At 42.1% G+C, this 20891-nt stretch overlaps 1 protein-coding gene across 2 annotated transcripts in view; it reads right to left on the bottom strand.

The window, feature by feature from the left end:
• RIPOR1 (RHO family interacting cell polarization regulator 1) overlaps window positions 1-20891 on the bottom strand; it is a 157296-nt gene that overhangs the window by 118723 nt on the left and 17682 nt on the right. The window contains exon 1 of one of the 2 annotated variants that reach the window (XM_070760323.1): window positions 19334-19440. The exons of the other annotated variant lie outside the window; for it this stretch is intronic. The gene's annotated coding sequence lies outside the window, so the exon portion shown is untranslated. Of the gene's footprint in view, window positions 1-19333; window positions 19441-20891 lie in introns of those variants that run through there. 2 annotated transcript variants of the gene reach the window in all.

Genomic DNA, 20891 nt, shown 5'->3' with positions numbered 1-20891 from the left:
TGCTCTAGAAAATGCAGGCAACCAATGTTGACATGGGAGTTTGAGTCGGCAAGGTAACTTAAGACATCTGGGACAGGAAAGAATCGTTTGGTTAACAGAAGAACAATGGAGCAGCCAGCCAGATTGAGAAATGGAACTAAAGACTGTGGTTCACTACAACAAAAAGAAAACTCCTATCTCCCTCGCTGAACTAAACATTTTGTTATTATAGCAATTCATCTTCATCATTTTAACTACAGTTGCTTGTTAATGACAATCAACTATCTTATATGGTAAATGTAAAACGGTAAATGATTTAGCTTTACTAGATAAATGGTCAAAGCAATGGAAACTGCAGTTTAATGTTTTCAAATGTAAAATAATGCACTTGGGGAAAAGGAATCCTCAATCTGAGTATTGCATTGGCAGTTCTGTGTTAGCAAAAACTTCAGAAGAGAAGGATTTAGGGGTACTGATTTCTGACAGTCTCAAAATGAGTGAGCAGTGGGGTTGGGCAGTAGGAAAAGCAAGTAGGACGCTTGGCTGCATAGCTAGAGGTATAACAAGCAGGAAGAGGAAGATTGTGATCCCCTTATATAGAGCGCTGGTGAGACCACATTTGGAATACTGTGTTCAGTTCTGGAGACCTCACCTACAAAAAGATTTTGACAAAATTGAACAGGTCCAAAGACGGGCTACAACAATGGTGGAAGGTCTTAAGCATAAAACGTATCAGGAAAGACTTAATGAACTCAGTCTGTATAGTCTGGAGGACAGAAGGAAAAGGGGGGACATGATCGAAACATTTAAATATGTTAAAGGGTTAAATAAGGTCCAGGAGGGAAGTGTTTTTAATAGGAAAGTGAACACAAGAACAAGGGGACACAATCTGAAGTTAGTTGGGGGAAAGATCAAAAGCCACATGAGAAAATATTATTTCACTGAAAGAGTAGTAGATCCTTGGAACAAACTTCCAGCAGACGTGGTTGGTAAATCCACAGTAACTGAATTTAAACATGCCTGGGATAAACATCTATCCATTGTAAGATAAAATACAGGAAATAGTATAAGGGCAGACTAGATGGACCATGTGGTCTTTTTCTGCCATCAGTCTTCTATGTTTCTATGTTTCTTATCTATTCCAGCCAAGAAACCCTGATATGAAATAACACAGCTGAGTTCCTGGAGAAAGGATCATTAATTAAAAAAATATATTTTAGAGTCTAATTTCTCAACCTTGGCAACTCTAAGCTGTAGGGACTTCAACAATGCTGACTGGGAAATTCTAGGAGTTGAAGTCCACGCAGCTTAAAGTTGCCAAGGTTGAGAAATATTGGCCTAGAACAACCTCTGACTCTTAGTATGAGAAAGAAGAAAGAAATTTCATGCCTAGCAACACAAAATCTTGGAAGACGTTTTTACAATTAGAGGCTACCATCAAAAGCGAAGCCACCTAAAAGTCTATAGAGATTCTCAGTCATCCAGGTCATAGATCATAATAATAACAATAATGATAACAATGATGATGATGATGATGATGATGATAATAATAATAATAATAATAAACATTTATTTATAATGCCCTTTTAACAAAGGGCATGACAGCAGGCCATATACAACTAACAAAGGAAGATAGTAGGCAATACACACACTTAGCTAAAACACAACTAATAAAACCACAAAATGCTGGCTGGGGAATTCTGGGAATTCCACATTTGGAATACTGTGTTCAGTTCTGGAGACCTCACCTACAAAAAGATATTGACAAAATTGAACGGGTCCAAAGACGGGCTACAAGAATGGTGGAAGGTCTTAAGCATAAAACGTATCAGGAAAGACTTAATGAACTCAATCTGTATAGTCTGGAGGACAGAAGGAAAAGGGGGGACATGATCGAAACATTTAAATATATTAAAGGGTTAAATAAGGTTCAGGAGGGAAGTGTTTTTAATAGGAAAGTGAACACAAGAACAAGGGGACACAATCTGAAGTTAGTTGGGGAAAGATCAAAAGCAACATGAGAAAATATTATTTTACTGAAAGAGTAGTAGATCCTTGGAACAAACTTCCAGCAGACGTGGTAGATAAATCCACAGTAACTGAATTTAAACATGCCTGGGATAAACATATATCCATCCTAAGATAAAATACAGAAAATAGTATAAGGGCAGACTAGATGGACCATGAGGTCTTTTTCTGCCGTCAGACTTCTATGTTTCTATGTTTCTATGTTTAAGTCCAGATATCTTCAAGTTGCCACGGTTGGGAAACACTGTTCTAAGGTACCCCCCTAAGGTTGTCCCTAAGGTGCTTTTACAGGAAGCAAATGACCAGCTGTCTGCAAGGAATATCAATCCTCCCATTCCCCACCATTCAGTCAGAGCTGAAGAAGCTTTTGGATGAGAAACAAAACGTCTTCGAAGAAAAAACAAGAAAGTCCTGAAAAAGCATTTTCGGGCCAAGCAACCTAGTTTACTTCCACCAATACCTGCTTCTATTCCATGCATGAAACTCAAGGAGATTACAAATCCATCTCTTGTATTACTGCGACGGCTGGTTAATCCAAGTTGCACCCCGTTAGCATATGTCTCCCTGGATCAGGAGAAGACAGCCTACAATTGGGGTCCTCAAACCTGGCAACTTTAAGACTTGTGGACTTCAACTCCCAGTATTCTCCAGCCAGTATAGCTGGCTGAAGAATACTGGGAGTTGAAGTCCACAAGTCTTAAAGTTGCCAAGTTTGAAAACTCTGGCATACAATTTCTATCATAAGAACATAAGAACATAAGAAGAGCCCTGCTAAATAGCGATATTAGTTAAACTAAGCGAATTAAGAGACTTCAAAGAAATAAAAACTGCAGCATTAAGAAGCGCTCAAGCGGTAGTGGTATTGGGTTGGAAAGAGTCTAAAAAATGGACATTACACAATTGGTACTGGTACATGGTGGATCACATTCATTTTGAAATCATGGAAATAAGATTAAACAATTTTGATGAAAACAAATTGGAGAAGCTGATGGTACGATGGAATAAGGTGAAAGATTATATGTTGAGTAGAATTTGTGACGAAAATGTGAAAAATAAACTCCAATCACTCTTTGAATAGTAAACAAATGCAAATTAGAGCTAAGGAAATAAAAGAACATAAACTAGTAAATATTTGAGCCCCCTAATTGGTGGTGGGTATTGTCAGTCGGGTGATGGGCACATGCACTGTGCACTGTTTTATGTTTGTTTTATGTTATATACAATGTGCAAAACCAATAAAATATTATTTTAAAAAAAAAGAAGAGCCCTGCTGAATCACGCCAAAACCCATCGAGTCCAGCATTCTGTGTCACACAGTAGCCCACCAATTGTCCATGGGGATCTTGAGCAGAAAGAGAAGGCAAAACCCTCCCTTTCCCTTGACCCCCAACAAATGGTATCCAAGGGATTCATAGAGACGGCACTTGGACATCCGTTTCAATAACCACCAATACACTTGTAAACCATGAATCATGCGCAGAAAGATTATAGAAAGAAGCTAGCAGAAAAGCCGTGTCCCCCTCCTTCCACCAAATTTACAAATATGTCCAATGACAGGCTTGCAAGGGGGGGGGGATATCAGGAATAAACAAATGAAAGTGCTTGTACCAGACATAACATTAGACACAAGAGAGTCAGCAAATAACCAAACAGAAGCAAAGAAACAGGAAATGTATGGGAAGGACCTCTTCCCTTTTCTGGTAGGAAAATGTCCAAACTGGAGGCTCGGTCATGCCTTATTTGACATAACATAACACAGAGGAAAGCACCAGAGCTGTTTGTTTCATGTTTTAGACATTTCTTTTGCAGAACTTCCCAAAAATTAGAGAAGAATTGAGGGAAAGGAAGATTTATAGCTCCAGAGCACAATATACCAAAGGGCTGCCACAAAGGCGAAGGGGTCAAATTATTCTCCAAAGCACCAGAGGGAAAGGACAAGAATAGAATAGAATAGAACCGAACAGGAATAGAACATGAATAGAGTAGAGTAGAGTAGAGTAGAGTAGAAGAGGAATAGAACAGGGATAGGATAGGATGGATAGGATAGAATAGAACCGAACAGAACAGGAATAGAGTAGAGTAGAATAGAGTACAGTAGAGTAGAAGAGGAATAGAACAGGAATAGAGTAGAGTAGAATAGAGTAGAGTAGAGTAGAGTAGAGTAGAGTAGAGTAGAGTAGAGTAGAGTAGAGTAGAGTAGAGTAGAAGAGGAATAGAACAGGGATAGGATAGGATAGGATAGAATAGAACCGAACAGAACAGGAATAGATCAGGAATAGAGTAGAGTAGAATAGAGTAGAGTAGAGTAGAAGAGGAATAGAACAGGAATAGAGTAGAGTAGAATAGAGTAGAGTAGAGTAGAAGAGGAATAGAACAGGGATAGGATAGGATGGATAGGATAGAATAGAATAGAATGGAACCGAACAGAACAGGAATAGAACAGGAATAGAGTAGAGTAGAATAGAGTACAGTAGAATAGAACAGGGATAGAACAGGGATAGGATAGGATAGGATAGAATAGAACCGAACAGAACAGGAATAGAACAGGAATAGAGTAGAGTAGAATAGAGTAGAGTAGAGTAGAAGAGGAATAGAACAGGGATAGGATAGGATAGAATAGAATAGAATTCTTTATTGGCCAAGTGTGATTGGACACACAGCAATTGTCTTTGGTGCATATGTTCTCAATGTACATAAAATGAAAAGATAAATTTGTCAAGAATCCTGACTGTCACTTATGGGGGGTCAAATAAGCAATGTTTGGCAATGAGGAAAGCGTCAATATTAATAAAAATCTTAAGGATACAAGCAACAAGTTACAGTCATAAGCGGGAGGAAATGGGTGATAGGAATGATGAGAAAAAAACTAATAGAAATAGTAATGCAGACTTTGTAAATAGTTTGACAGTGTTGAGGGGATTATTTGTTTAGCGGAGTGATGGCATTTGGGGGAAAATGTTCTTGTGTCTAGTTGTCTTGGTGTGCAGTGCTCAGTAGCGACGTTTTGAGGGTAGGAGTTGAAACAGTTTATGTCCAGGATGCAAAGGGTTATAAGGTGATACGGGCGTGAGTGACTGTGAGAAGAGACTTCTGGTCCAGCTAGGACCACTTGTGGTATACGTGCCATAGGTTTGCCATCACAGGTATAGGTTCTCCTGCTTGAGCGGGGGAGGGCTGTACTAGAAGACCTCCAAGGTCCCTTCAAACTCCGTTCTGTTTTAAATTCTATACAGTGGTACCTCTACTTACGGACTTAATTCGTTCCGTGACCAGGTTCTTAAGTAGAAAAGTTTGTAAGAAGAAGCAATTTTTTCATAGGAATCAGTGTGACAGCAAATAATGTGTGCAGTTGGGAAGAGTGGAGACCCTGTTTCCTCCCAGGAGATTCCTAGAGAGGCCCCACGGAGGCTTCTCCCCGCCTTTTCCGGCCCTGTTTCCTCCCAGGAGATTCCTAGAGAGGCCCCACAGAGGCTTCTCCCTGCCTTTTCCGGTTACAGTTTCGGAGGCTCAGGTTCTTAAGTAGAAAATGGTTCTTGGGAAGAGGCAAAAAAATACCTTGAACACCCGGTTCTTATTTAGAAAAGTTCGTAAGTAGACGCGTTTGTAGGTAGAGCTACCACTGCATTTGACCAAGCAGGAAAGTGACTGAGAAAAACTCCACCTCCCTGAATCTACAACCGAAGCAAAAAGTTTGCCTTTGGCCTTGGGAAACAACGGAAATCAGCCCCACTGGACTACCAGAAGGAATGTGGGGGAAAAACCCCCCAGCTCCAGCTGCCACTTCTAAAAACAGAAGGCAACTGTTGCCTGGTGTTGGCTGTTTCATCGAGTTGCAAACGAGGGAAAAAAGAGAGAAAGAAGAGAAGCCAAACTATTTTAGTTGCCTTGGAGTCCCCCCGCTGCCCCTCCAGCCCACGGCTATTTCATCTCGGGATCCTTGAATTGTTTTGAGTAACAGTTCATTCAGTGGGACAAGAATTTACAAACTGGAAGGGATTGGTGCTTAGGCCGGGTTCCCAGGGGCTGTCCCGAAGAAGAAGGGGGTCAGCCTATTTTCCACCTGAAGTCCTACCAAGTTCAGAGGTGGGATTCAGCAGGCTCTGGCCAAATCTGGAGAAACGGTAGTGGAAAATTTGAGTAGTTCAGAGAAACGGTAAATGCCACCTCTGGCTGGGCCCAAACTATTCTCTGACTCCCGGGTCCCAGCTGATCGGGAGGCAATGAGGATTTTGCAGGAATCTTCCCTTTGAGTGGGAAGGGAATTGAGATTTTGCAGTATCTTTCATAGAAGAAACATAGAAACATAGAAGACTGACGGCAGAAAAAGACCTCATGGTCCATCTAGTCTGCCCTTATACTATTTCCTGTATTTTATCTTACAATGGATATATGTTTATCCCAGGCATGTTTAAATTCAGTTACTGTGGATTTATCTACCACGTCTCCTGGAAGTTTGTTCCAAGGATCTACTACTCTTTCAGTAAGATAATATTTTCTCATGTGGCTTTTGATCTTTCCCCCAACTAACTTCAGATTGTGTCCCCTTGTCTTTGTGTTCACTTTCCTATTAAAAACACTTCCCTCCTGGACCTTATTTAACCCTTTAATATATTTAAATGTTTCGATCATGTCCCCCCTTTTCCTTCTGTCCTCCAGACTATACAGATTGAGTTAATTAAGTCTTTCCTGATACGTTTTATGCTTAAGACCTTCCACCATTCTTGTAGCCCGTCTTTGGACCCGTTCAATTTTGTCAATATCTTTTTGTAGGTGAGGTCTCCAGAACTGAACACAGTATTCCAAATATCGTCTCACCAGCATTCTATATAGCGGGATCATAATCTCCCTCTTCCTGCTTGTTATACCTCTAGCTATGCAGCCAAGCATCCTACTTGCTTTCCCTACCGCCTGACTGCACTGTTCACCCATTTTGAGACTGTCAGAAATCACTACCCCTAAATCCTTTTCTTCTGAAGTATTTGCTAACACAGAACTGCCGATACAATACTCAGATTGAGGATTCCTTTTCCCCAAGTGCATTATTTTACATTTGGAAACATTAAACTGCAGTTTCCATTGCTTTGACCATTTACCTAGTAAAGCTAAATCATTTACCATATTACAGATGCCTCCAGGAATATCAACCCTATTGCATACTTTAGAGTCATCTGCAAATAGGCAACCCTTCCCTACCAAACCTTCCCCTATGTCACTCACAAACATATTAAAAAGAATAGGACCCAGAACAGACCCTTGTGGCACACCGCTTGTAACCTGTCTCTGCTCAGAATACTCGCCATTAACAATAACTCTCTGATGTCTATGCTTCAGCCAGCTACAAATCCATTGAACTATCCAGGGATTAAGTCCAATCTTCACTAATTTATCTATCAGCTCTTTATGTGGAACCGTATCAAAGGCTTTGCTGAAGTCCAGGTAGGCAATATCCACGGCACCACCTTGATCCAACACCTTTGTGACATAGTCAAAAAAATCAATGAGATTAGTCTGACATGATTCTAACCACTGATTCCCTAACCACTGATTTTCCTGATAATTCCCTGATTTCCCTGTTTTCCAGGTTTGCTGGACACCCTGTAATTAATACAAATTTAATTTTTTAAAAAAGACTTGCCAATATTTAGTGCATCCATTTTACTTCTTTAAAATGCTCGCTCCCCTGTTCAGAGTAATCCCTGTCTCTCCCCCATGAGCCACACATAAGCCTTGGCCATCCTCAAAAGAATAGGAATTATCCACCAAGAATTCTCCGACCCTTTGTCTGTCACATCTCTTTAGCTCAGAAAAGCTACCTGGAAGGCTGCTGAAATCCTAATTGAGCTGAAAGCAAACTAAGCCTCTTTAATCTCAGCAGGGCTGATGGTGACCTTTTAAGAGTTTCACTTGTTTTTATCTTCATTCCTTTGTTTTTTCCAAATCGAATAGGTCCATAAAATCACCAAGAGCCAAGTCTGACTTGAAGGAATCTAAAATTCACTTTAGCACATTTTATTTTTCAAATCCATCACTTAAAGCCACTTAACATCTAGAACCTTAAAAGAAGATAATATTGTCTTCCAAGAATAAAGGGAGGGGAAAATCTTTCTTTCTTTTTCTTTCTTTCTCTCACTCTTTCTTTCTTTCTCTTTTTCTTTCTTTCTTTCTCTCACTCTCTCTTTCTTTCTCTCACTCTCTCTTTCTTTCTTTCTTTCTCTTTTTCTTTCTTTCTTTTTCTCTCACTTTTTCTTTCATTCTTTCTCTTTCTTTTTTCTTTCTCTTTTTCTTTCTTTCTCTCACTCTTTCTTTCTCTCTTTCTCTTTTTCTTTCTTTCTCTTTTTCTTTTTCTTTCTCTCTTTCTCTTTTTCTTTCTTTCTCTCACTCTCTTTCTTTCTTTCTCTTTCTTTTTCTTTGTTTCATTCTCTTTTTCTTTCTTTCTTTTTCTCTCACTCTCTTTCTTTCTTTCTCTCTTTCTCTTTCTTTTTTCTTTCTCTTTTTCTTTCTTTCTTTCCTCCTTTCTTTCTCTCACTCTCTCTTTCTTTCTTTCTCTCTTTCTCTTTCTTTCTCTTTTTCTTTATTTCTTTCTCTCACTGTCTTTCTTTCTTTCTCTCTTTCTTTTTCTTTCTTTCTTTCTTTCTTTCTTTCTTTTTCTTCTTATTATTTATTAGATTTGTATGCCGCCCCTCTCCGCAGACTCAGGGCAGCTCACAACAGTGATAAAACAATATACAATAACAAATCCAATATTAAAAGTCTAAAATAACAATTTAACATTTCTTTCTGATATTAATTCCTTCGGGAAGCCTTCAAATGTTATCTTGACCTTTCCAACAGGTCTAATCAAGATTGTTCCGTTACGATAGCCTCCATGAGTACCTTGGCATTTACTCATCTTCAATATGTTTCTAGAAAGAGCTCAGCTGGTCTTACAGGATCTTCTTCCTTAGGTTTCTTATTAACGCTTCTCTGAATATTGCTAATAAATGATTTGCCTCGTTTGTCAATCGCCGGATAATCTGTTGTCATGGGAACTAACTGGTTAGGCAATTATTTCTCCCAAATGAGCTATTTTGGGAGACATCTGAATAAATAAAAGGATGGCTGTGAGAATTCGAGGCAGATTTTAGAATGATATAAAGTGCTAGTCATCTGATTTGCCCATTTAACTGTGACTTATTGAGTAAGTCGGTACTGGGGTTCACACAACTTAAATTATAAACCCTGCATAACATGTTCCAGGTATCCAGTCATTATTAGTCAGCTCAAATGATGAATCTTATTTTTAAATTTTTATTTTATTTATTAGATTTGTATGCCGCCCCTCTCTGAAGACTCGGGGCGGAATCTTGCTATTGCAATGTCTATACACCATGATTAATAGATTTAATGTATTGAATAAAACTAGCCACCCTGTCGGTACTACTCCTTGTTCTAACCCTCTGTTCTTCTGTTCTGTTCTTCTAATGGCCTCACCCTCTGGGCCCAGCGACTAACCGTACTTCTGTCGAATGCAGATTCTCCATAAACTGTACACAAGCGTTTGTGAACGTTCCCAACAGTTTCTTTCTCCGCAGTGAGAAATTCAATGACGGCACGCTGCTTATACTCAATCTGAGTATTGTATCGGCAGTTCCGTGTTAGCAAAAACTTCAGAAGAGAAGGATTTAGGGGTAGTGATTTCTGACAGTCTCAAAATGGGTGAACAGTTCAGTCAGGCGGTAGGAAAAGCAAGTAGGATGCTTGGCTGCATAGCTAGAGGTATAACAAGCAGGAAGAGGGAGATTATGATCCCGCTATATAGAGTGCTGGTGAGACCACATTTGGAATACTGTGTTCAGTTCTCACCTACAAAAAGATATTGACAAAATTGAATGGGTCCAAAGACGGGCTACAAGAATGGTGGAAGGTCTTAAGCATAAAACGTATCAGGAAAGACTTAATGAACTCAATCTGTATAGTCTGGAGGACAGAAGGAAAAGGGGGAAGATGATCAAAACATTTAAATATGTTAAAGGGTTAAATAAGGTCCAGGAGTAAAGTGTTTTTAATAGGAAAGTGAACACAAGAACAAGGGGACACAATCTGAGGTTAGTTGGGGGAAAGATCAAAAGCAACATGAGAAAATATTATTTTACTGAAAGAGTAGTAGATCCTTGGAACAAACTTCCAGCTGACGTGGTTGATAAATCCACAGTAACTTAATGTAAACATGCCTGGGATAAACATAGATCCATTGTAAGATAAAATACAGAAAATAGTATAAGGGCAGACTAGATGGATCATGAGGTCTTTTTCTGCCGTCAGTCTTCTATGTTTCTATATTTCTATCACATAAAGATGCCATTTCAAAACACTGCTGCAGGTACACTATCTGTCTGAAGAAACGCAAAATTTACACACACGCTCCTGACAATTCAAATAATGTATATCTAAAGTTTCGCATTCGTACCATTACTGTAAGCTGAGAAAAAAAATGTGGTGCATTTCTTTCTGGGCAACCTTCGTAAGTACCCTGCATGCTGGATCCTGCTGTTGAGCCTTGAATTTGACACCCCTGCTCTATAGACCAGAATGGAAAATTGAAGAAATATCTGGGGGGGGGGGGGGGAGTGGATTCTGCCCTATTAATTCAACCCAGGGAGTCTTTTTATTTTCTGTTCCTTGAAGAAAGCAGAGACAGATGAGGTTTTGGAAAGAACAGAAATATCACTGGCCGAGCCAAAATATCTTCTCAGATTTGTTCCAAGGCAGCTGCAAAATATTCCACTGCCTCAGTCTTATTTTAAAAGCAGTTACAGAGAGAAGATAAAAAGAAAAGGTCAGTTTATCCAGCTGCGAGCACGTTCCTCTAAACAATTATTTGAAATTTGCCTTTTCAGCAAATAGCCTGCTAAAAGAAAAGATGATCTGTGCTTGGGAAGGCAAGTCTTCTGTCTTTTTCAAGACCGTTGGGCCTTCTCAAGTAACAATAAGGAAGGAAGCAATCAGGTTAAAAATGGTCAGCAATCTCAGGCAGCCAGTCCACAAAGAATGACTGAGCAAACCATGGTGGTTACTCAAGAAATCGTCATCTGGAAACACATTTGCTTAAAAGCATAGAGGTGGTACTGTGTTTCTCCCAAAATGAGACCCCTCTTATTACTTATCACTACTTTAGAACTTTCATAACGCTTTTATTTATCTATCTATCTATCTATCTATCTATCTATCTATCTATCTATCTATCTATCTATCTATCTATCTGATTAGATTAGATTTGTATGCCACCCCTCTCTGCAGACTCGGGGCGGCTCACAACACAATATAAACAGTTTATAACAAATCTAATAATTTACAATATAAAATATTTAAAAACCCCATTATTAAACAGACATACACACAAGCCTACCATACATAAATTGTAAAGGCCCAGGGGAGATATCTCAGTTCCCCCATGCCTGATGACAAAGGTGGGTTTTAAGGAGTTTGCGAAAGGCGAGGAGGGTAGGGGCAGTTCTAATCTCTGGGGGGAGCTGGTTCCAGAGAGTCGGGGCCGCCACAGAGAAGGCTCTTCCCCTGGGGCCCGCCAACTGACATTGTTTAGTTGACGGGACCCGGAGAAGGCCCACTCTGTGAGACCTAATTGGTCGCTGGGATTCGTGTGGCAGAAGGCGGTCCCGGAGATATTCTGGTCCGATGCCATGAAGGGCTTTATAGGTCATAACCAACACTTTGAATTGTGGCCGGAAACTGATCGGCAACCAATGCGGACTGCGGAGTGTTGGTGTAACATGGGCATATTTGGGGAAGCCCATGACTGCTCTCGCAGCTGCATTCTGCACGATCTGAAGTTTCCGAACTTTTATTCTAGATCTCCAGCTGGGGTATGGATTTCAACTCCCAGAATCCCCCCAACGAGCACGGCTAGCTAAAGAATTCTGGGAGTTGAGGTTCCCACGTCTTCAAGTTCCCCAGGGTGAAAAACGCTCTTCTGGGTTGATGAGAAACAAAGCCGCAGTGTGTGCTTTTTATTCATTGGCAAACTGCTTCACCTAGATTCCTCCAGTGTCCTCCATCCGTTGACCCGGGGAGGGGGGGGGGAGGGGGGGGAGAGAAAACAAGAAAGACCAAAAGAGAGAGCTTTGGCATTAAAATTGCAGTGAGAAACGTACAGAGCTGGTAAGCCAAGCAGCGGGGATGCCAAAGGGCTTTCATCTGAAAATTACACCCTGCCAATCGCCTCGCACCGTGAGACCCACGCTTAAAATTACACCCTTCACAGTGCAAGTGGCTAAGCAGCGAGTCAGTCACAGCCAATTGACAGCCAGGCAGAGGCTTTGGATGCCGAGAGAAGAGAAGAGAATAAATGGAGTAGAAGTATGGTAGAGTGGAATGGAACAGGAGTAGAAATAGAATAGAATCAGCGTAGGAGTGGAATGGAAAGGAATAGAAATAGAATAGTATGCATAGAATAGAATAGAATAGAATAGAATAGAGCAGAGCAGGAGTAGAAATAGAATAGAATTGGAGTAGAAATGGAAAAGAATGGAAAGGAATAGAAATAGAATAGTATACATAGAAACATAGAAACATAGAAGACTGACGGCAGAAAAAGACCTCCTGGTCCATCTAGTCTGCCCTTATACTATTTCCTGTATTTTATCTTACAATGGATATATGTTTATCCCAGGCATGTTTACATTCAGTTACTGTGGATTTATCTACCACGTCTGCTGGAAGTTTGTTCCAAGGATCTACTACTCTTTCAGTAAAATAATATTTTCTCATGTTGCTTTTGATCTTTCCCCCAACTAACTTCAGATTGTGTCCCCTTGTTCTTGTGTTCACTTTCCTATTAAAAACACTTCCCTCCTGGACCTTATTTAACCCTTTAACATATTTAAATGTTTCGATCATGTCCCCCCTTTTCCTTCTGTCCTCCAGACTATACAGATTGAGTTCATTAAGTCTTTCCTGATACGTTTTATGCTTAAGACCTTCCACCATTGTTGTAGCCCGTCTTTGGACCCGTTCAATTTTGTCAATATCTTTTTGTAGGTGAGGTCTCCAGAACTGAACACAGTATTCCAAATGTGGTCTCACCAGCATTCTATATAGTGGGATCATAATCTCCCTCTTCCTGCTTGTTATACCTCTAGCTATGCAGCCAAGCATCCTACTTGCTTTCCCTACCGCCTGACTGCAGGCGGTAGGGAAAGCAAGAATAGAATAGAATAGTATACATAGAATAGAATAGTATAAATAGAATAGAATAGAATAGAGCAGAGCAGGAGTAGAAATAGAATAGAATTGGAGTAGAAATGGAAAAGAATGGAAAGGAATAGAAATAGAATAGTATACATAGAATAGAATAGAATAGGATAGGATAGAATAGAGCAGAGCAGAGCAGAGCAGGGGTAGAAATAGAATAGAATTGGAGTAGAAATGGAAATGAATGGAATGGAAAGGAATAGGAATAGGAATAAATAGAAATAGAATAGTATACATAGAATAGAATAGTATAAATAGGATAGAATAGAGCAGAGCAAAGCAGGAGTAGAAATAGAATAGAATTGGAGTAGAAATGGAGTGGAATAGAATGGAATGGAATGGAAGGTAAGAGAAAGGAAAGAAACAAGAATAGAGTAGAATTCTTTATTGGCCAAGTGTGATAGGACATACAAGGGATCAGTCTTGATGCACATGCTCTCAGTGTACAGAAGAGACTATCTGTAGCTTAGGGATGGACTGTGTGATCCTAAGTTCTCTCTGAATCCTCTCTGAGGACCCCAGAAGCTTCAATGACGTAGACATTTCAATTGGTGTTTGCAGAGGTTGGCTGTTCAGCCACAAAATATGAGAAAATGAAGAACGGCTCAGAAAAACCAAAGCACAGAGATTGCACACCATAGGTCAAGAACTTCTCCCCAAAGGTCGCAAAGCAACTTAAAAGGCAGGAAAAATTATATTAAAAAGAAAAAAAAAAGAAATTGATCCGCCTCACATACCCAGTGAGAAATCTCTCGCAATTTCTGCTGGGCTTGGCTTAGCCGTGCAGACTGCCCTGAGCCATTAGAGGACTGCAAATATGCACCCCCACCACACCTTTTAATTATTAAAAGGAGCTGATGTATTTCTCACCCAACTTTAATCTAAATGAACCTTTGATTTTATGCAGAGGAGGTCTTGCAAAGTCAACGATCCCTTCAGCACGACAAAATCAGAGCATCACTTCTACTTCCTGTTCTGTCCAAGCGATGAGGGCCCCCCCCCCAAGAAATAGCCACACACACGGCGTTGGCAAGATTTACAAATGTAATTCTAATATCTCCGAGACCACCTTCTGCCACACAAATCCCAGTGACCGGTTAGGTCCCACAGAGTTGGCCTTCTCCGGGTCCCGTCGACTAAACAATGTCATCTGGCGGGACCCGGGGAAGAGCCTTCTCTGTAGCGGCCCCGAACCCTCTGGAACCAGCTCCCCCCGGAGATTAGAACTGCCCCCACCCTCCTTGTCTTTCGTAAACTTCTTAAAACCCACGTCTGCTGCCAGGCATGGGGGAACTGAGACATCTCCCCCGGGCCTACACAGTTTATGCATGGTATGTTTGTGTGTGTGTATGTTTTCTTTTTAATAAGGGGTTTTTAGTGACTTTTTAATTTATTAGATTTGTTATATATTGTGTTATTGTTGTTGTGAGCCACCCCGAGTCTACCGTGAGGGGCGGCATACAAATCGAATAAACAAACAAACAAATAAATTAATTAATAAATAAATTTAATATCAGAAAGTTTTAACCATGTAAAATGTATCAGCGAAGCAAGAAATAAGTCCGTTCGTATCAGCTGTTCCTTAAAGTCTCAAACATAAAGCCAAAACTCCCAAATACTTTTCCTTGATCCATTCTCTTAATTAACATGACCTGCTCCAAATTGGCAGGAAGCCTGGACGTCAATATTTCACCTTCTTAGTTTGTAATTCACACAAATAATCCAAGAGCCAAATCCAAACAATCATCGTTCACATTAGAACATTGACTTCCGCATTCACTCGTCAGAAGACTAACCCTTAAATAGCCAAAAGGCGTGGCCAAGTATTCTAGAGATCTATTCACGTAGAGGCCTCCTCCTGCTCAGCCACTCCTGCCTTCTGACAATTCTGCGTACTCTGGCGTCAAGAAGAGGCTCTTTTCCCCTGAGTCACTCATGGGCACCTCTGGAGGTGCAACAGGCCCTGGTTGGCTTTCAGCCTCTGACCCCACATCCTCTCCGACCTCCTCGGTATCAGTCTCGGGTGCCAACTACACTGGCCTAGGATATCAACCCACACACATCTCTCAATCTTCAGAATCCGTCATCAGCTGTGTAGGACATGGGTCACAACACTTCCCACAACAGACAGCAACATCACTGGCTGGGTGTGGGTATGTATCCAAACATTTAACCTTAGGGAAGTTCAATTCAATTCAATTTATTAGATTTGTACGTTGCCCCTCTCCGAAGACTCGGGGCGGCTCACAACAGTAATAAAAAACAGTATAACAATGGAACAAATCTAATAATAAAATATATAAAAACCTCAACAATTAAAAACCATACAGCACATACACATCAAACATGAAATATAATAAGCCTGGGGGAGATGTCTTAGTTCCCCCATGCCTGGCGATATAGGTGGGTCTTAAGTAACTTGCGAAAGACAAGGAGGAGGGGGCCGTTCTAATCTCCGGGGGAAGTTGATTCCAGGGGCCGCCACAGAGAAGGCTCTTCCCCTGGGGCCCGCCAAATGACATTGTTTGGTCGACGGGACCTGGAGAAGGCCAACTCTGTGGGACCTTATCGGCCGCTGGGATTCGTGCGGAAGAAGGCGGTTCCGGAGGTATTCTGGTCCAATGCCATGTAGTTGTATCACAACAGCACTGATGATGTTACCTGGCAAAATATCTTTTTTTTGGTATGTTTTGTTTGTTCAATTTTTTTTCTTTTCTTTCTGTTTCTATATGCAGAAACTTAATTTTTTTTTAAAAGCATAGTTGTTTATGATCTATTGGAAACAGTATGTAACATGTTGATATTGTAGTATATGTAAGGATGTAAGGATGGTGGGGAAAAAATGACAACAAAACCCCACACCAAAAACAAAGAAGTGACTTTGTTATCTGCTTTTGCCTCCTTGGAGAGAACAATATTTTCCAACCCCAAATTTGAATACAGGGTATAAAAGAGTAGAAAAGGCCTGGCTGAGTTCCCATCACGCATTGGACTAGAAAAAAGAAGAATTGGAGGATATATGGTTCACTGTCATTGGAAATCCACATTTTCCCAGTATGTTGTGTGAAGCACCCCATGCACTAAATTTCTGAAAAAAACTTTTTTAACTTTAATATTTAATTGGATTTATTTAATTGGATTTAATAAAGAAAATAAATACCTAACGAACATAACACAGATAGTACTTGACTTACCAGGGTGCCCAGGGGGAAAGTACAGTAATACCTCATGATACGAACTTAATTGGTGCAAGGAGGAGGTTCGTATGACGAAAGGTTCGTAAGACGAAACATTGTTTCCCATAGGAAACAATGTAAAGTCAATTAATCCGTGCAACCAAAAACCCCCCGCAAAAAAACGGCTTTCGGCGACTGCTGGGAAGCTGCGCGGCTGTTTTAAAAGGTGACAACCGGCCTGGGGGGCTTCCCAGAACCCCCCCGTTCGGGGGGGTGCTGGAAAGCCCCCCAGGCTGGCTGCGACCTTTTAAAACAGCCGCGCCGCTTCCCAGCTGTCTCCTGAAGCCAAACTCGGAAGTTCGGCTTTGGCGTTCGGCTTCAGGAGACAGCTGGGAAGCGGCGCGGCTGTTTTAAAAGGTCGCAGCCGGCCTGGGGGGCTTCGCAGCACCCCCCTGAACCCAGGTTTGGGGTTTGGGGGGGTGCTGGGAAGCCCCCCAGGCCAGCTGCGACCTTTTAAAACAGCCGTGCGGCTTCCCAGCTGTCTCCGAACGCCGAACGCGGAAGTTCGGCTTTGGCGTTCGGCTTCGGGAGACAGCTGGGAAGCGGCGCGGCTGTTTTAAAAGGTGACAGCCGGGCTGGGGGGCTTCCCAGCAACCTCCCGAACCGAACCCGGGGTTCAGAAAAATTTTGCCTCTTCTTACGAACTTTGTTCGAGTTACGAACCGGCATTCGGGAGGCTTCTGGGAAGCCCCGCCGCCCAGCTGTCACCTTTTAAAACAGCCGCGCGGCTTCCCAGCAGTCTCCGAACGCCGGTTCGTAACTCGAAAAAAGTTCGTAAGAAGAGGCAAAATTTTTCTGAACCCCGGGTTCGTATCACGAGTTGTTCGTAAGACGAGGGGGTCGTATCTTGAGGTACCACTGTATTGTGAAATCCCAATATTTCCCTGACATTTCCCTATAACTTGCGATCTAGTTAAGGCACAATCGTAGATGACATCATAACAAACGGCTAAGCCGCCGTGGAGAAATATCGGTAGCTGAGGAAGCAAGTGGTTGCCACAGTTATGCTCATTTTTGCTTGACTCTGCCAGGCAGTTAGTGCGATCCTCTTTTTTTAACATGATTTTTTCCTGACTTTTAAATATTTTAATAGTTTGTTTAATAGTTAATAGATGGGTGTGGAAGAAAAGACAAACAAGGAAAAACAATGTAATCTATATAAATTATACAAGAATTAATACCAATGTATATATACGGATGTAGATCTGTTTGGAAATGTTAGGGCATGAAAATGTGAAAACCATCAAAAATTATTGCAGAAAGGAAGGAAGGAAGGAAGGAAGGAAGGAAGGAAAAAATGGTAGGAAGACAGACATAAAAAGAAAAGAAGGAGGGAGGGAGGGTGGAAAGAAGAAGGAAAGAAAGAAAGAAAGAAAGAAAGAAAGAAACATAAGAAGCCTCATAGAGCTGAAGGTGATTTTCGAACAGTTCAATACTATTTTATTGATGAATCTAGGAAAGTAGCAAATTATATTTTCCTAACAGACAACTTAATCCTTCCAGGGGATCCACACAGGAAAAAAAACCTCAAAGTCCACAACTCTACAGATCCCAAATAATAACCATCTTCATTCTATTAGGTGACACAGATCCCCTTTTTTTCAAACTTACAAGAGCAGCCTCCCAAAACAAGATTGGAGACCTTTTCGGCTCAGAGGGGGAAACTACCAGATCCTAAAACCAGCCCCCGCGGCTTGCAAACCACAGCTCATGCGCAAACCATGCGCATCGTCTCAACCCTGTCACACTTGCCCCTTAATCCCCCCTCCATCCTGACACTGGTGCTGCAGAAGAGATTGGGAAGCCTTGCTTTTCGGAGCCCCCCTCCATCTCCCCACAACTCTTGGCCGCTTGGCGCTCTTTGGGGAGCTAACACAAATTTGATTAAGGCATGAATAATAAACATAATAAAACCCGGAGGAGGAGGAGGGAAGAAGGCTGAGGAGGAGGAGAACGAGGGGGAGAAAAGGAGAAGAAGAGGAGGAGGGAAGAAGGTTGAGGAGGAGGGAAGGAGGAGGAGAAGGAGAAGAGGAGGAGGAAAGGAGAAGAGGAGGAGGAGGGAAGAAGTAAGAGGGGGAGGAAAGGAAAACAAGGAGAGGAGGGGAAGAAGAAGGAGAAGAGGAGCAGAAGGAGAGGAAAAGGAGAAGAGGGGGGAGGAGGATGGAAGAAGGAAGAGAGGAAGGAAAGGAGGAGAGGGGAAGGAGGAAAGGAGAAGAAGGAGGAGAGGAGGAGAAGGAAGAGGGGGAGGAGAGGACAGAGAGAGGAAAGGAGAAGAAGGAGGAGGGGAGAAGGAGAAGAGGAGGAAAGGAGAAGAGGAGAAGAAGGGGAGGGGGAAGATGGAAGAAGAAAGAGGGGAAGGAAAGGAGGAGAGGGAGAAGGAGAAAAAGGAAGAGGGGAGAAAGTGAAGGAGGAAGAGACGGAAGAGGGGGAGGAAAGGAAGAGAGGAGGGGAAAGAGGAAGAGGAAAGGAAAAAGGGAGGAGGGAAGAAGGAGAAGGAAAAGGGGGAGGAAAGGAAGAGAGGGAGGAAGAGGGGAAGGAGAGGAAAGCCAAGGCCGGCCCTTGGCCAAGAACCTCCGGCCGCCTCCCAGAGCAAGCGCGCGTCCTCCTCATGGCTGGGGCTCCGGATTTCTTCCCACCCCCTCAGCTAGCGTGGCCCAGACAAACGAGACCCGCCTGCAGCCAGACCCCGCCGGGAGGCTCCAGTGGGGGGGTCAGAAAGCGGGGGTCGCGGCGCCTCTTCCCTTCTTTTCCCCTCAGAGACTCCCCGCCTGGCAGCCCGAGAGACCCCGCGGGGGAGGCCCAGTCGCCCCGCGCCCGCCAGCCCCCCGGCACCCCCCACTCACATGGCCGCCCAGAGGCTCCGCGAGCCGCGCCGTCCAGTCCCGCCGAGGCCGAGGCCGCTCCGTTCCACGCCGACGGCCCGCCGCCCACCCAGCGCTCCAGCCGGGGAGGAGCCGGGGCCGGAGGAAAGGAACGGGCGGGAGCCGGGGTGGAGCTTCTCCCCCCTCCTTCCCGAGCGGGGTTTTCTGGGCACTAAGCCGGGCGGGCAGCGGGGGAAAGTCCTGCGTGGCGCCGGCTGGAGAAAAGGGGGGTCCCAGGCCTGGCTTATTTGGGGGGGGGGGATAGATGTCCTCTGGCGACCCCAGCCCACCACGCGGGTCCCTGGGCGCAGAAGGCGCCAAGCGAGGCTCCCAAAAGACTTTGGGTGAACCGGCATCGCGACTTCCACCAACATTATTGATAAGGTTAAATAATGAACGTTATTTATGATGGAATAATAAATAATAAAAATAATAATTATAATAAATAAATAATAAAAAGGAATAATAAAAAGTTGTTACAGCTAGCAAAAATGGGAATTCTGAATTCAAACTGGTTTGTTTGTTTGTTTTATTATTTGGATTTCTAGGCCAGAGATAAATACAAAAAGAAGCATACATAAGAAAACCCAACAGTTAAAACTACGAGGGTCGCCCAGAAAGTAATGCACCACATTTGTTTTCTTCAACAATTATTTATTGAACACAATGAAACTTACACTCAAGAAAGAATGATGTTTCTTCTACACTCCATATTTTTTCTAGGTAATCTCTGTCCTGTTCTATGGCCTTCCTCCAGCGAGACACAAGGGCATGTATGCCCTGTCGTTCTGGTCACGAAGCCATTTCTGCACTGGGTCATCCTCAAAATGCAATGTCTTCCACGACTAACCGTACTTCTGTCGACCACAGATTCCCCATAAACTATCCAAAATTTGTGAATGTTCCCAACATTTTCTTTCTCACATTTGTTTCTCACATTTATATTTTGACAGCGGAAAGGATGGTCTGCGCGCCCATAGAGGGAATGATAATTTTAAAAAGTATGGACGGCGCAGAAATGGACATGCTCACAAGGAAGTTAAAAAGCAAAAAGGATTCTGACTATTATAAAATATGAGATAAATTCTGTAATTGAAAGGAAAGGAACGATAAATGAACTAAACTATAGGAATACTGTTTAGTAGTTTAACAATTGTAGTATTCTCAGCAGTTAAACAACTATATTCTCAGTAGAAATAAGGAATGTGTAATAATAATAATAATAATAATAATAATAATAATTTATTAGATTTGTATGCCGCCCCTCTCTGAAGACTCATGTTGTGTAAATTTCAACATGAACAAAGAAATGTATAAATGTATATATCTCCGGTAATAACTTCTGATAGAAATGGAGTTGTAAATAACCCAAATATTTGTCGTATGTTTGTTTTTGTCTTGCATGCATAGTTAATTTTAAAAAGCTCTTTAAAAAGAAAGAAAAATCTGCAGAAATTAATTCATGCTATCACACAGACACACACACACACACAAAAAACCTCCCACACACATGGGAGAAATGCAGTCAAGAAAAGGGAGG

Source organism: Erythrolamprus reginae, chromosome 9 (assembly GCF_031021105.1).
Source record: "Erythrolamprus reginae isolate rEryReg1 chromosome 9, rEryReg1.hap1, whole genome shotgun sequence".
NCBI lineage: Eukaryota > Metazoa > Chordata > Lepidosauria > Squamata > Dipsadidae > Erythrolamprus > Erythrolamprus reginae.
The sequence above is the reverse complement of the archived record's forward strand: the minus strand, read 5'-3'. Positions and strand labels throughout refer to the sequence as shown.